Source organism: Schistocerca nitens, chromosome 4 (genome assembly GCF_023898315.1).
Source record: "Schistocerca nitens isolate TAMUIC-IGC-003100 chromosome 4, iqSchNite1.1, whole genome shotgun sequence".
Taxonomy (NCBI): Eukaryota; Metazoa; Arthropoda; class Insecta; order Orthoptera; family Acrididae; genus Schistocerca; species Schistocerca nitens.
Genome location: NC_064617.1, coordinates 144,729,060 through 144,741,933, shown reverse-complemented (window position 1 = coordinate 144,741,933; position 12,874 = coordinate 144,729,060). Strand labels below are relative to the sequence as shown.

At 41.4% G+C, this 12,874-nt stretch overlaps 1 protein-coding gene across 6 annotated transcripts in view; it reads left to right on the top strand.

Moving 5' to 3' along the window:
* Nucleotides 1-12,874, top strand: part of LOC126252976 (uncharacterized) — an 802,035-nt gene that overhangs the window by 284,426 nt on the left and 504,735 nt on the right. The gene's annotated exons all lie outside the window — the stretch shown is intronic.

Below are 12,874 nucleotides of genomic sequence, written 5' to 3'. Positions count from 1 at the left end.
ATCAGGAAGCTGGTTGGCGCTGTTAATACACGGTAACGACGTCCTCAGTCTGGAGGGAGGAAGTTAGATTAACAGAGAAAAGAGACCACTCCCTCCCCCCCCCCCTTGCTATTATAAGTTGTCGTCACAGTTCTTACCAGCTTCGTTCTTCATAGAGATGTAGCGGTGCCCGACTGATTTAGCATGGCTGTGTTACGCGCTAGATTGTGTTTTAGTCAGTTGCTTTTGAGTCTGGATTTACGCTTCGCTGCCATAAAGCGATATGGCACTGCATGCAATACCTTCAGTGAATTCTGTAGTCCTTCTGGCAAATCATAAAGCCACGCCTGCAAAAATACGTGTTCCAGTATAGAAACTAAATTAACGATCATGTAATACCAGAATTGTTCAGTTAAGAAGCAAACCATTACTAAGTAAAATGTTTCGAAATTAGTGTTCGGATGAAGTTACTATATTCGTTAAAGTCAAAACATATCCAAGAGTATACTGATCGAGTACTACAAATCTCGCCTGTTTCCACCGATGTATTGTTTTGGTCGAGAAACTGCAGTGAGAATGCAAGCGAAATCCTTTGGCTGGCTAGAATATCTAAGGTGGTACTACTTGATTGTGCAACTAATGAAGAGCTGACTTAATTGGATGGGGAAGAGATTAACATGCATTCTTCAACACAAAACTTTGGTAGCTCAGCCAGCTTTATGAATCGTTCACTCTGCATTCGACTGTTCATTGTTTTGAAACTAGCAGACAAGTTCCACGATATGACATAATGGTCTATTCTTCGTCTTCTTCACTTCATGGATTTTGTATTCTTGCCCGTGCTGGGTTCACAGTTGTCTCCAGCGTCTTTTGGGTCATCAACGATCTCTTTTTCCCGTCGACATGTAATCCAACGATGCCTCGGGGGCCGGCCGCGGTGGCCGTGCGGTTCTAGGCGCTGCAGTCCGGAACCGCGGGACTGCTACGGTCGCAGGTTCGAATCCTGCCTCGGGCATGGATGTGTGTGATGTCCTTAGGTTAGTTAGGTTTAAGTAGCTGTAAGTTCTAGGGGACTGATGACCTAAGATGTTAAGTCCCATAGTGCTCAGAGCCATTTGAACCATTTTGTTGCCTTGGGAAGTCTGGTATTTTCCATTCTTTGAAAGTCGTCGGTCCATTTCGGTCTGTTGTTTAATATTTTATTATGCGCTGTTTCTATATTTAATTCTTTCCTAGTATCTCCAGTTTTTATCCTATCCATCCTCGTACATCTTTTGACAGTCCTTAAATTTCTCATTTCTGCCGATTGTATTTCAGTCAGTTGGTTCTGAGTCGGCACCTACTCTTCCTTGCCTTAATGCAATGTGGGTAAAGCCATTACTTTATGAAATTTCTTTCCTAACTTCAGTTTCAAAAGTTCCTTGGTTCTCCCACATAAATCTTTAAATTTTCTAACCTTTTGCTTAATGTCTATGTCATCATAAAAACTTGTATCACAACCGAGGTATTTAAAATTCGATACTTGTTTTAAAATATTGTTTTCTAGCAACGTTTTTGATCTGACTGGATCCTTTCCTCGAAACTGAAATTTTAAAAATATAAGACTTACGTAGATTATTGAAAAGATATATGAATTTCTCTGTGTGGCTCATTTATTTGAAATGTGTTTTGATCGTCTGCAAGTAAAAAAATATTTGCATAGACACTGTGTGATAATTTAGTTCCTGGATTTGCTAGCAGTTTCCATTTCTTTAAAATGTCATCAGTATATACGAGGTGAACCAGAACTCTACAGTCAAACTTTCAAATCAAAGTTGGAACAAAACAAGAAAATTTCCAGTAAACATGGGCTCTAAAATGCGTACTTTAATTGCTGTGAGCGCTAGTTCAGTAGAATATATACGTTTCACTGTAACGAAGATGAACTATTGTTCTTAGTTTGCTAAAATTAGTTCGCTCCTGTTAATACTGATGTAGTGTATAACTACAAATTAACAAAATTAAAACTGTCACAGTATATTGTCTGACAAATTAGTTCGTATCTTAAGCTCTGTATTTCCAGTGTATTCATTGGTAGCACTATTTCTCATATCTACCCTATAAGCACCGGAATACCACAAGGTTCCCTTTCATACCAGACTTACATGTAGTTAACACAGCTTCTTTTTCTGATTATACAGTGATACATGACAGCGAACGTTCACGACAAGCTCCAACGGGCTCTATTTCTGCTTCAGAAATGGTTTACAGAAATGACGAGTCGAAATAAATGTGGGCAGAAGTCGAGCAACCTTTTATGCAAGAAAAAGACTTTACAAACCTCACTGCTGTTATGCAATGAATGTATTCCTTATACCGAACACGGCAAACGTCTCAATTCACTTGGACAAACGCCTTACCTTCAAGAGACACCTAACATAGGCAGCGAAAGGAGCAAATAATGCGTTAGTTGCCTTAAATCCATTAATAAACAGACAGTCATCTCTAAATAGGAGAACAGTCTCATACTTCGTTGTTGTTGTTATTGTGATCTTCAGTACGAAGACTGGTTTGATGTAGCTTTCCATGCTACTGTATAGTGTGTAAACCTCTTCATCTCCTAACAACTACTGCAACTTACATCTTTCTGAATTTAGTTATTGTATTTATCTCTTGGTCTCCCACTACTACTTTTGCCCCCACACTTCTCTCCAGTACTATATCGGTGATCCCCTGATGTCTCAGAATGTGTCCTGTCACCCTACCCCTTAGTCTAGTCAGGTTCTGCCACAAATTTTTCTCACCAACTCTATTCAGTACCTCCTCATTACTTACGTAATCTACACGTCTACCTTCGGCAATATTCCATAACAACACTTTTCATAAGCTTCTATTCTCTTCTTGTCTAAACTGTTTGTCGTCCATATTTCACTTCTATACGTGGCCACATTCCATACAAATACTTTCAGAAAGGACTTCATAACACTTAAATCTATATTCGATGTTAACAGATTTCTCTTCTGCAGAAACGCTTTTCTTCCCGTTGCCAGTCTACATTTTATATTCTCTCTACTTCGGTGATCATCCGTTGATTTAGTGTCCAAACAGCAAAATTCATCTAATACTTTAAGTGTCTCGTTTCCTAAGTGTCTCGTTTTAATTTGATTACATTCCATTATCCTTGTTTTGCTTTTCTTGATGTTCATCTCATATCCACCTTTCAAGCCACTGTCCATTCGGTTCAACTGCTCTTCCAAGTCCTTTGCTATCTCTAACAGAATTATAATATCATCGGCAAACCTCAAAGTTTTTATTTCTTCTCCCCGAACTTTAATTCCTACTTCAAAGTTTTCTTTGGTTTCCTTTACTGCTTGGTCTGCGTACAGACCGAATAATATCGGGGATAGGCTACAACCCTGTCTCACTCCCCTCTCAAACACTGCTTCCTTTTCACGCCCACTGGCTCTTATGACTGCCGTCTGGTTTCTGTACAAATTGTAAACAACCTTTCGCTATCTGTGTTTTACCCCTGCTACCTTCAGAATTTCAAAGAGAATATTCCAGTCAACTTTGTCAAAATGTTTACAAATGCTACAAACTTAGGTTTGCATTTCCTTAACCTATGTTCTAAGATAAGTCGTAGTGACAGTATTGCCTCGCGTGTACCCACATTTCTCCGGAATCCAAACTGATCTTCCCCGAGGTCGACTTCCGCCAGTTTTTTCCATTCTTCTGTAAATAATTCGTGTTAGTATTTTATAATCACGACTTATTAAACTGGTAGTTCGCCAATATTGACACCTTCAAAGTTGGTACTGTTACCACTTCAGTAACACACAATGAGGGTGACACACAACACCAGAAATATTGTAATCACTTATTTATGTATGTTACGGATCAAACGTCATTGCCAATAATATTTTTTTATAACAGTGATGCATGTAGTCCAATATTTACGTGTAAGGATCCTTATACAACTGAATTACGGACTAGTCACAGCAACACAAAAAGTCGAATCTGTGGATGTATGTATCATGTACCTGCACCTTGTAAAGTTGTGGTGTTTTTTATTACCTCTGTGGTAAATGTTTTGCCCCACAATTGTAATGTTGTGCTATTTATAAAAAATGTTTGTGTAGTTGGATGTACGGGCCCTCGGGTCGGAACCCTACGAAATAAAATAAATAAACGAAATTCCTGGCGTTCTAATCAGGCGATGTATGGCGGAGAACTGTGGAGTTGGGTCCTGTCTGGGTACCTCAGTCGGTGGGAAACATTACCCACATAAGTGACGTAAGGCAAGGTTACATGTTCGAGTCCTGGTCCGGGATACAGCTTTCATGTCACAAAGGAATTACAAGCATTGGCTGAGAGCGGGCATTGACCGAAATCAATGGGGAAAGTTGAAACTTTGCGAAGGGACCGGAACTCAAATCCGGCTTCCTGCTTACTAGCTTTCACGTGTCAGGAAGTTTCCCTGCCACAGTGGTCTCTACTGTTTAATGTGACTAGTAATTGATTTTGTAAAGCTGAACAGCTCATAAATTTAATTGAAAAGGAGAAAAGTAGAAGAATTCTTGGCTCTTATGTGATGGACATTTGTTATTGATCCAACTGGTAAATCAATTCTTCTGTGCTAAGCTACTGAAATTTTGGTTACAGTCTTCGCCTAATTCAAAGTTATAAAGAGGGATTATCCTTCTACGTTAATCAATGACATTACTTAATATGTCTATTCCTAAAAATTGTAGTTAACTGTTTGTAAAGTATAAACTTTCACGGGCGAAAATGTCACAGTTAATGAAATAATCCGGGGTATTATGCCGTGGTTGGATCGCTTTCACATTAAAACCCAATGTTTCGTCCCAACCTGCGGAGGATATTTTCAAGGGGGATCGTAGCTTCTTTGAGTGTCTGATTCACATCCTGGCTCGCTACTGTCTTAGTCCATAACTATTCCTTAGTCAGTAGCGAGCCAGAGCGTGAAATGGACACTCAAAGAAGGTACGATGCCCCTTGAAAATGTTCTCCGCAGGTCGGGACGTAACGTTGGATTTTAATGTGAAATCCTTCTGAACACGGTACAATAGCCCGGAATGTAGAATTAACTGTGTGTTAATTATTTGTTTCAAACTTAAGAAACATCTTCAAAAACGTCTCTGTGTAGTGGTGTAGTGTAACAGATTGTCAGTTACATAATCAAGGCAAATAACTGATATGACTGTAGATGTGACGATTTGGTAGTATACTGAGTGGCTTTAATTGCATGAGTTCCATCCATCAGCTTCCGAACATTTCGTAAAAGAGTTTATTATTTTTTTTTTAGTTTGGATGAGCTAGCCTGTTAGATGCTTAACGTCATTTGTAAAAGTGAAAAATGCTACCCATTGCACAAAGCAATTACTAAATAAAAAAGGGAAAACTGCACTGCACTCAATCTAAAAATAATTTATTTATTGGTTATTTAGCCTGACCAGATTAGCACCGTAAGCCCTCTGTTACATCTAACAGAAACAACACAAACTAAAGACATTACAAAATCAACCCAGTAATAATAATAATAACAATAATGATAATAATAACAATAACAAATGTAACCGACACTAATAATAGTAATAGTAGGAGGCATTCACAATGATGTAGATTATCTTAGCACATTTGAAGCCATGTTTAGTATTATCAGCAGCGGAATGGATAAATGAATGACAGTTGGTGACAGGAAAGAACGTCTGCCGACGGGTAACAGGGAAAAGTTGTGAGGGAGGGGCCTGTAGAGAGATGGCTGTTGTGGTGGAATGTAGGCCATCAGGTCTCTCCTGAAGTTTGGAAGGGATTTAACTTTTCTGATATTTTGAGGAATATTGTTCCAGAGTCGGGTTCCTGACACAAAAATGATTTTAGAAACATGGCAGTCTATGTGATAGTACAGAGAGTTTACTTTGTTGAAACCCAGCGAGGTGGTGCAGTGGTCAGCTCACTGGACTCGCATTCGGGAGGACGACGGATGAAACTCGCGTACGTCCATCCTGATTGATGTTTCCGTGATTTCCCTAAATCGCTTCAGGCAAACACCGGGACGGTTCTTTTGAAAGGACACTTCCGACTTCATTTCCCATCCTTCCCTAATCCGGTGGGACCGATGATTTCGCTGTCTGGTCCCCTCGCCCAAAATCCATCACCACCCAACACCACCACTTTATTGAGAACGAGTATTTCTGCTGTGCTATTCATATAAGAGAGTAAGACTTGAATACAAACAAGATGGAGTGCAAAGACTGAGAAGACGATAGGGTAAACATACAGCCTCTACGCTTATCGACACGTAGCCATAAAAATCGTTCGTATTCTGATGTGATACGGCCTAAATAGCAAACGTCATAGATGTATCATACGCAAGCATTCATGGCCAGTTTTTAGCCTGCGTGAGCTTTCGTACGAAAGGCCTTAGAGAAAGCCATCACCATAGTCAAGTATGGGAAGTATTAGTGTCTCTACGACCTTCTTTTAAAACCCGAAGGAAATATTTTTTTATATTTCTGTAGTGAGTGAAGTGATTCCATTTCTGTATCTTTCTTCCATCAGTATAAAATCAGTTTGGTTTCTATGTTTATCACCTGGTGGTTTCCAAATGTAGAGCCTCCTACAGTGATATTTGAACCATATATTGTGGCTAATAGCTGTCTTTTCCTGCAGAAGTCAATAAGCTGTTCTCCTCTGTCATCCCTCCTTCCAAGACCATGACTGCCAACTATGGTTCCCTGTTTACCTTCTCCCACAATGGCATTTCAATGGTCTTACTATTTTGCAGCATCGTTGATTACCATCCATGATTTTATCTGTGGTGTAATATATATCCACAGGACATGTGGCCTGTAATTGAAGAAGTGTCATGATGATCTCTCCATTGGCAAAAGATTCCGGAATAGTCCCGCATTCGGATCTCCGGGAGGGGACTGCCAAGGGGGAGGTTACCATGAGAAAAAGATTGAATAATCAACGAAAGGATAACGTTCTACGAGTCGGGGCGTGGAATGTCAGAAGCTTGAACGTGGTAGGGAAACTAGAAAATCTGAAAAGGGAAATGCAAAGGCTCAATCTAGATATAGTAGGGGTCAGTGAAGTGAAGTGGAAGGAAGACAAGGATTTCTGGTCAGATGAGTATCGGGTAATATCAACAGCAGCAGAAAATGGTATAACAGGTCTAGGATTCGTTATGAATAGGAAGGTAGGGCAGAGGGTGTGTTACTGTGAACAGTTCAGTGACCGGGTTGTTCTAATCAGAATCGACAGCAGACCAACACCGACAACGATAGTTCAGGTATACATGCCGACGTCGCAAGCTGAAGATGAACAGATAGAGAAAGTGTATGAGGATATTGAAAGGGTAATGCAGTATGTAAAGGGGGACGAAAATCTAATAGTCATGGGCGACTGGAATGCAGTTGTAGGGGAAGGAGTAGAAGAAAAGGTTACAGGAGAATATGGGCTTGCGACAAGGAATGAAAGAGGAGAAAGACTAATTGAGTTCTGTAACAAGTTCAGCTAGTAATAGCGAATACCCTGTTCAAGAATGACAAGAGGAGGAGGTATACTTGGAAAAGGCCGGGAGATACGGGAAGATTTCAATTAGATTACATCATGGTCAGACAGAGATTCCGAAATCAGATACTGGACTGTAAGGCGTACCCAGGATCAGATATAGACTCAGATCACAATATAGTAGTGATGAAGAGTAGGTTGAAGTTCAAGACATTAGTCAGGAAGTATCAATACGCAAAGAAGTGGGATATGGAAGTACTAAGGAATGACGAGATACGTTTGAAGTTCTCTAACGCTATAGATACAGCAATAAGGAATAGCGCAGTAGGCAGTACAATTGAAGAGGAATGGACATCTCTAAAAAGGGCCATCACAGAAGTTGGGAAGGAAAACATAGGTACAAAGAAGGTGGCTGCGGAGAAACCATGGGTAACAGAAGAAATACTTCAGTTGATTGATGAAAGGAGGAAGTACAAACATGTTCCGGGAAAATCAGGAATACAGAAATACAAGTCGCCAAAGAATGAAATAAATAGGAAGTGCAGGGAAGCTAAGACGAAATGGTTGCAGGAAAAATGTGAAGACATCTTGAAAGATATGATTGTCGGAAGGACAGACTCAGCATACAGGAAAGTCAAAACAACATTTGGTGACATTAAAAGCAACGGTGGTAACATTAAGAGTGCAACGGGAATTCCACTGTTAAATGCAGAGGAGAGAGCAGATAGGTGGAAAGAACACATTGAAAGCCTCTATGAGGGTGAAGATTTGTCTGATGTGATAGAAGAAGAAACAGGAGTCGATTTAGAAGAGATAGGGGATCCAGTATTAGAATCGGAATTTAAAAGAGCTTTGGAGGACTTAAGGTCAAATAAGGCAGAAGGGAAAGATAACATTCCATCAGAATTTCTAAAATCATTGGTGGAAGTGGCAACAAAACGACTATTCACGTTGGTGTATAGAATATATGAGTCTGGCGACATACCATCTGACTTTCGGAAAAGCATCATCCACACAATTCCGAAGACGGCAAGAGCTGACAAGTGCGAGAATTATCGCACAATCAGCTTAACACCTCATGCATCGAAGCTGCTTACAAGAATAATATACAGAAGAATGGAAAAGAAAATTGAGAATGCGCTAGGTGACGATCAATTTGGCTTTAGGAAAAGTAAAGGGACGAGAGAGGCAATTCTGACGTTACGGCTAATAATGGAAGCAAGGCTAAAGAAAAATCAAGACACTTTCATAGGATTTGTCGACCTGGAAAAAGCGTTCGACAATATAAAATGGTGCAAGCTGTTCGAGATTCTGAAAAAAGTAGGGGTAAGCTATAGGGAGAGACGGGTCATATACAATATGTACAACAACCAAGAGGGAATAATAAGAGTGGACGATCAAGAACGAAGTGCTCGTATTAAGAAGGGTGTAAGACAAGGCTGTAGCCTTTCGCCCCTACTCTTCAATCTGTACATCGAGGAAGCAATGATGGAAATAAAAGAAAGGTTGAGGAGTGGAATTAAAATACAAGGTGAAAGGATATCAATGATACGATTCGCTGATGACATCGCTATCCTGAGTGAAAGTGAAGAAGAATTAAATGATCTGCTGAACGGAATGAACAGTCTAATGAGTACACAGTATGGTTTGAGAGTAAATCGGAGAAAGACGAAGGTAATGAGAAGTAGTAGAAATGAGAACAGCGAGAAACTTAACATCAGGATTGATGGTCACGAAGTCAATGAAGTTAAGGAATTCTGCTACTCAGGCAGTAAAATAACCAATGACGGACGGAGCAAGGAGGACATCAAAAGCAGACTCGCTATGGCAAAAAAGGCATTTCTGGCCAAGAGAAGTCTACTAATATCAAATACCTGCCTTAATTTGAGGAAGAAATTTCTGAGGATGTACGTCTGGAGTACAGCATTGTATGGTAGTGAAACATGAACTGTGGGAAAACCGGAACAGAAGAGAATCGAAGCATTTGAGATTTGGTGCTATAGACGAATGTTGAAAATTAGGTGGACTGATAAGGTAAGGAATGAGGAGGTTCTATGCAGAATCGGAGAGGAAAGGAATATGTGGAAAACACTGATAAGGAGAAGGGACAGGATGATAGGACATCTGCTAAGACATGAGGGAATGACTTCCATGGTACTAGAGGGAGCTGTAGAGGACAAAAACTGTAGAGGAAGACAGAGATTGGAATACGTCATGCAAATAATTGAGGACGTAGGTTGCAAGTGCTACTCTGAGATGAAGAGGTTAGCACAGGAAAAGAATTCATGGCGGGCCGCATCAGACCAGTCAGTAGACTGATTGGAAAAAAAAAAAAAGAGGTGTTCATCATGTTCAGACGTTGGAATATATATCTGGATAGTCTGTGTATTTTTTTGTACTCCTTTCTACCTTACACCCATAATCCTGCCACTTACATCGTCTGTTTTTTCCACACGCTTATCCAATGTTTCTTTGTCGTAATCACCTCAATTCCATTCCTTCCTGTAGTTTGTCCTCCTGAGTAGTATATTACATATTCGTCTGACTGTAATTCTCCAAGTCCATCCCATCTTACCTCAGCAACTCGTGCTGGATTCGTTTTATTCTTATGCATCTCTCTTTTAAGGTATTCTAGTTTTCCTGCTTATAACAATGTTCTGACCTTCCAGGTATCAATCCGTGTTTTGCTATTGCGCCTCCTCTCAAGTTGTCCATTTTCTAGGCCCCTCGCCCGCATCTCGTGGTCGTGCGGTAGCGTTCTCGCTTCCCACGCCCGGGTTCCTGGGTTCGATTCCCGGCGGGGCCAGGGATTTTCTCTGCCTCGTGATGGCTGGGTGTTGTGTGCTGTCCTTAGGTTAGTTAGGTTTAAGTAGTTCTAAGTTCTAGGGGACTGATGACCATAGATGTTAAGTCCCATAGTGCTCAGAGCCATTTTTCTAGGCCCCTCTCCCGTCCCCTTCCGTGACGCAAGTGGGTCGTCTGGAGGCCGCTTAACACCACACAAGGCTTGCAGTGATTTACACATATCGATTCACTCTAATAAGAACGCACCTTCGTCCTGTTTTGAACTAATTTTTAGCCCAACAACAAGAACGAACAGCGAAAACAAAGATATCCGGCAACTGTAGCACTTGAGACGCAAGGATATTGTCACTGCTGGCCACAAGCGGCTTAAGTAACTGCACTCTACATCAAAAGTGATGTGCTCAATATTACTGCGCAACCTCTCAATCTCCCACTACATGTTCAATATTCTTGCGCACGGGGAAACTTTGCGCAGTAATTTTGACAGCCTAGTGCCCGATGTAGGCACGACAACGGCACCTACAGACTCCGTACCGTCTGGTTCACTTCACCACCGCTCACGCATCGTTTGTCCACGCACTGCCACCCATGGAGAGTGCATATGGGTGGCTACTCGGACTTTCTTCACATGCAACAGATTGTCCATAAACAATTCATAGAACGATTTTCCCCCCTCCCCCAACCCCCCCTTCACCTCTCCTCCTGCGCTTGTAGCCTTTATCTCATAACTCAACAAGCAATTTCAATACATCGTTCTAGTTCCACGTTTTGAATTGATATCTCAGGGGGCGAACAAAACGGCGTAGGTAACCGGACCGTTAGAAACTAATTTCATTGGCTTTTATTAAAATGGCGTTATGAAGTAAGTATGTTGTTGCAGTGTTCAGCACAGCAATTTCCTTTGTATTATAATTATTCACTTGTGCTTCTACGAGGATGAGTCAAATGAAAACCTTAAATATTTTTTAAAATATTATTTATTGTGCAGGAGTGGTAGGAAGTTGTATCACTTTTCAACATAATCTCCCCCACGCTCAATGCAGGTCCTCCAGCGCTTACAAAGTGCATAAATTCCTTTAGAAAAAAATTCTTTTCGTAGTCCGCGCAACCACTCATGCACTCATGCACCGCGTGACGTACCTCTTCATCAGAACGGAACTTCTTTCCTGGCATTGCGTCTTTGAGTGGTCCAAACGTATCGAAATCACTCGAGAAAGTCTGGTGAGTATGGTGGATGAGGAAGACACTCAAAATGCAGGTCTGTGATTGTTGCAACTGTTGTACCGGCAGTGTGGGGCCTTGCATTGTCATGTTGCAAAAGGACACCTGCTGACAGCAATCCACGCCGCTTTGATTTGATTGCAGGCCGCAGATGATTTTTTAGGAGATCTGTGTATCATGCATTGGTGACAGTGGTCCCTCTAGCCATGCAATGCTCCAAAATGACGCCTTTTTCTTCCCAAAAGAGAGCATAGCCTTCCCTGCTGATGATTCTGTTCGAAACTTCTTTGGTTTTGATGACGAGGAATGGCGCCATTCCTTGCTCGGTCTCTTCGTTTCCGGTTGGTGGTAGTGAACCCAGGTTTCGTCCCCAGTAACGATTCTGGCAAGGAAGCCATCACTTTCTCGTTCAAAGCGCCGAAGAAGTTCTTCACAAGCATCAACACGTCGTTCTCTCATTTCAGGTGTCAGGTGCCGTGGCACCCATCTAGCAGACACTTTGTGAAACTGGAGCACATCATGCACAATGTGGTGTGCCGACCCATGACTAATCTGTAAACATGCTGCAGTATCATTTAGTGTCACTCGGCGGTTTTCCTTCACTATGGCTTCAACTGCTGTAATGTTATGTGGAGTCACAACTCGTTGTGCCTGACCTGGACGAGAAGCATCTTCCACGGAAGTCACACCATTTGCGAACTTCCTACTCCATTCGTAGACTTGCTGCTGTGACAAACATGCATCACCGTATTCAGCCTTCATTCGTCGATGAATATCAATAGATTTCACACCTTCATTATGCAAAAACCGAATAACAGAACGCTGTTCTTCGCTGGTGCAAGTCGCAAATGGGGCGGCCATCTTCATACTGATACTGCGACGGTATGTGTGCATCTGCACTATGCTGCCACCTACAGGGCATTTTGCACGCTGTTTGTAGCACGCTTACCAACTTGCAGGATAACGGGGCGAAATTTCGATTTGTTACTACAAATTTAAGGTTTTCATTTGTCTCACCCTCGTACTTATTCTTATCTGAACGAAGAGCTATTGTGCTAATGTACATGGTATATTTATTCTGATGGGACTTTTTTTTTCAAATTTAGCCTGTGATCAACTGGGTACAATATGGCAGTCTGTCTGTTACTCACCTCGGCCAAATTACATTCATATAGCCAACGTTGGGATAAAGAATTTTTCAGTGGCGAAGTTACATTACTGTAACTTGAATTACCATACAGAATGATGCAGACAGACTGGTTACGCTGACGACTTCGGAAGGCCGAAGTCTGCTGTGTGTGCAGTCAATTAGAGCGAACTGTTATTTACGTACGAGCCTAGTGGAGTGTTC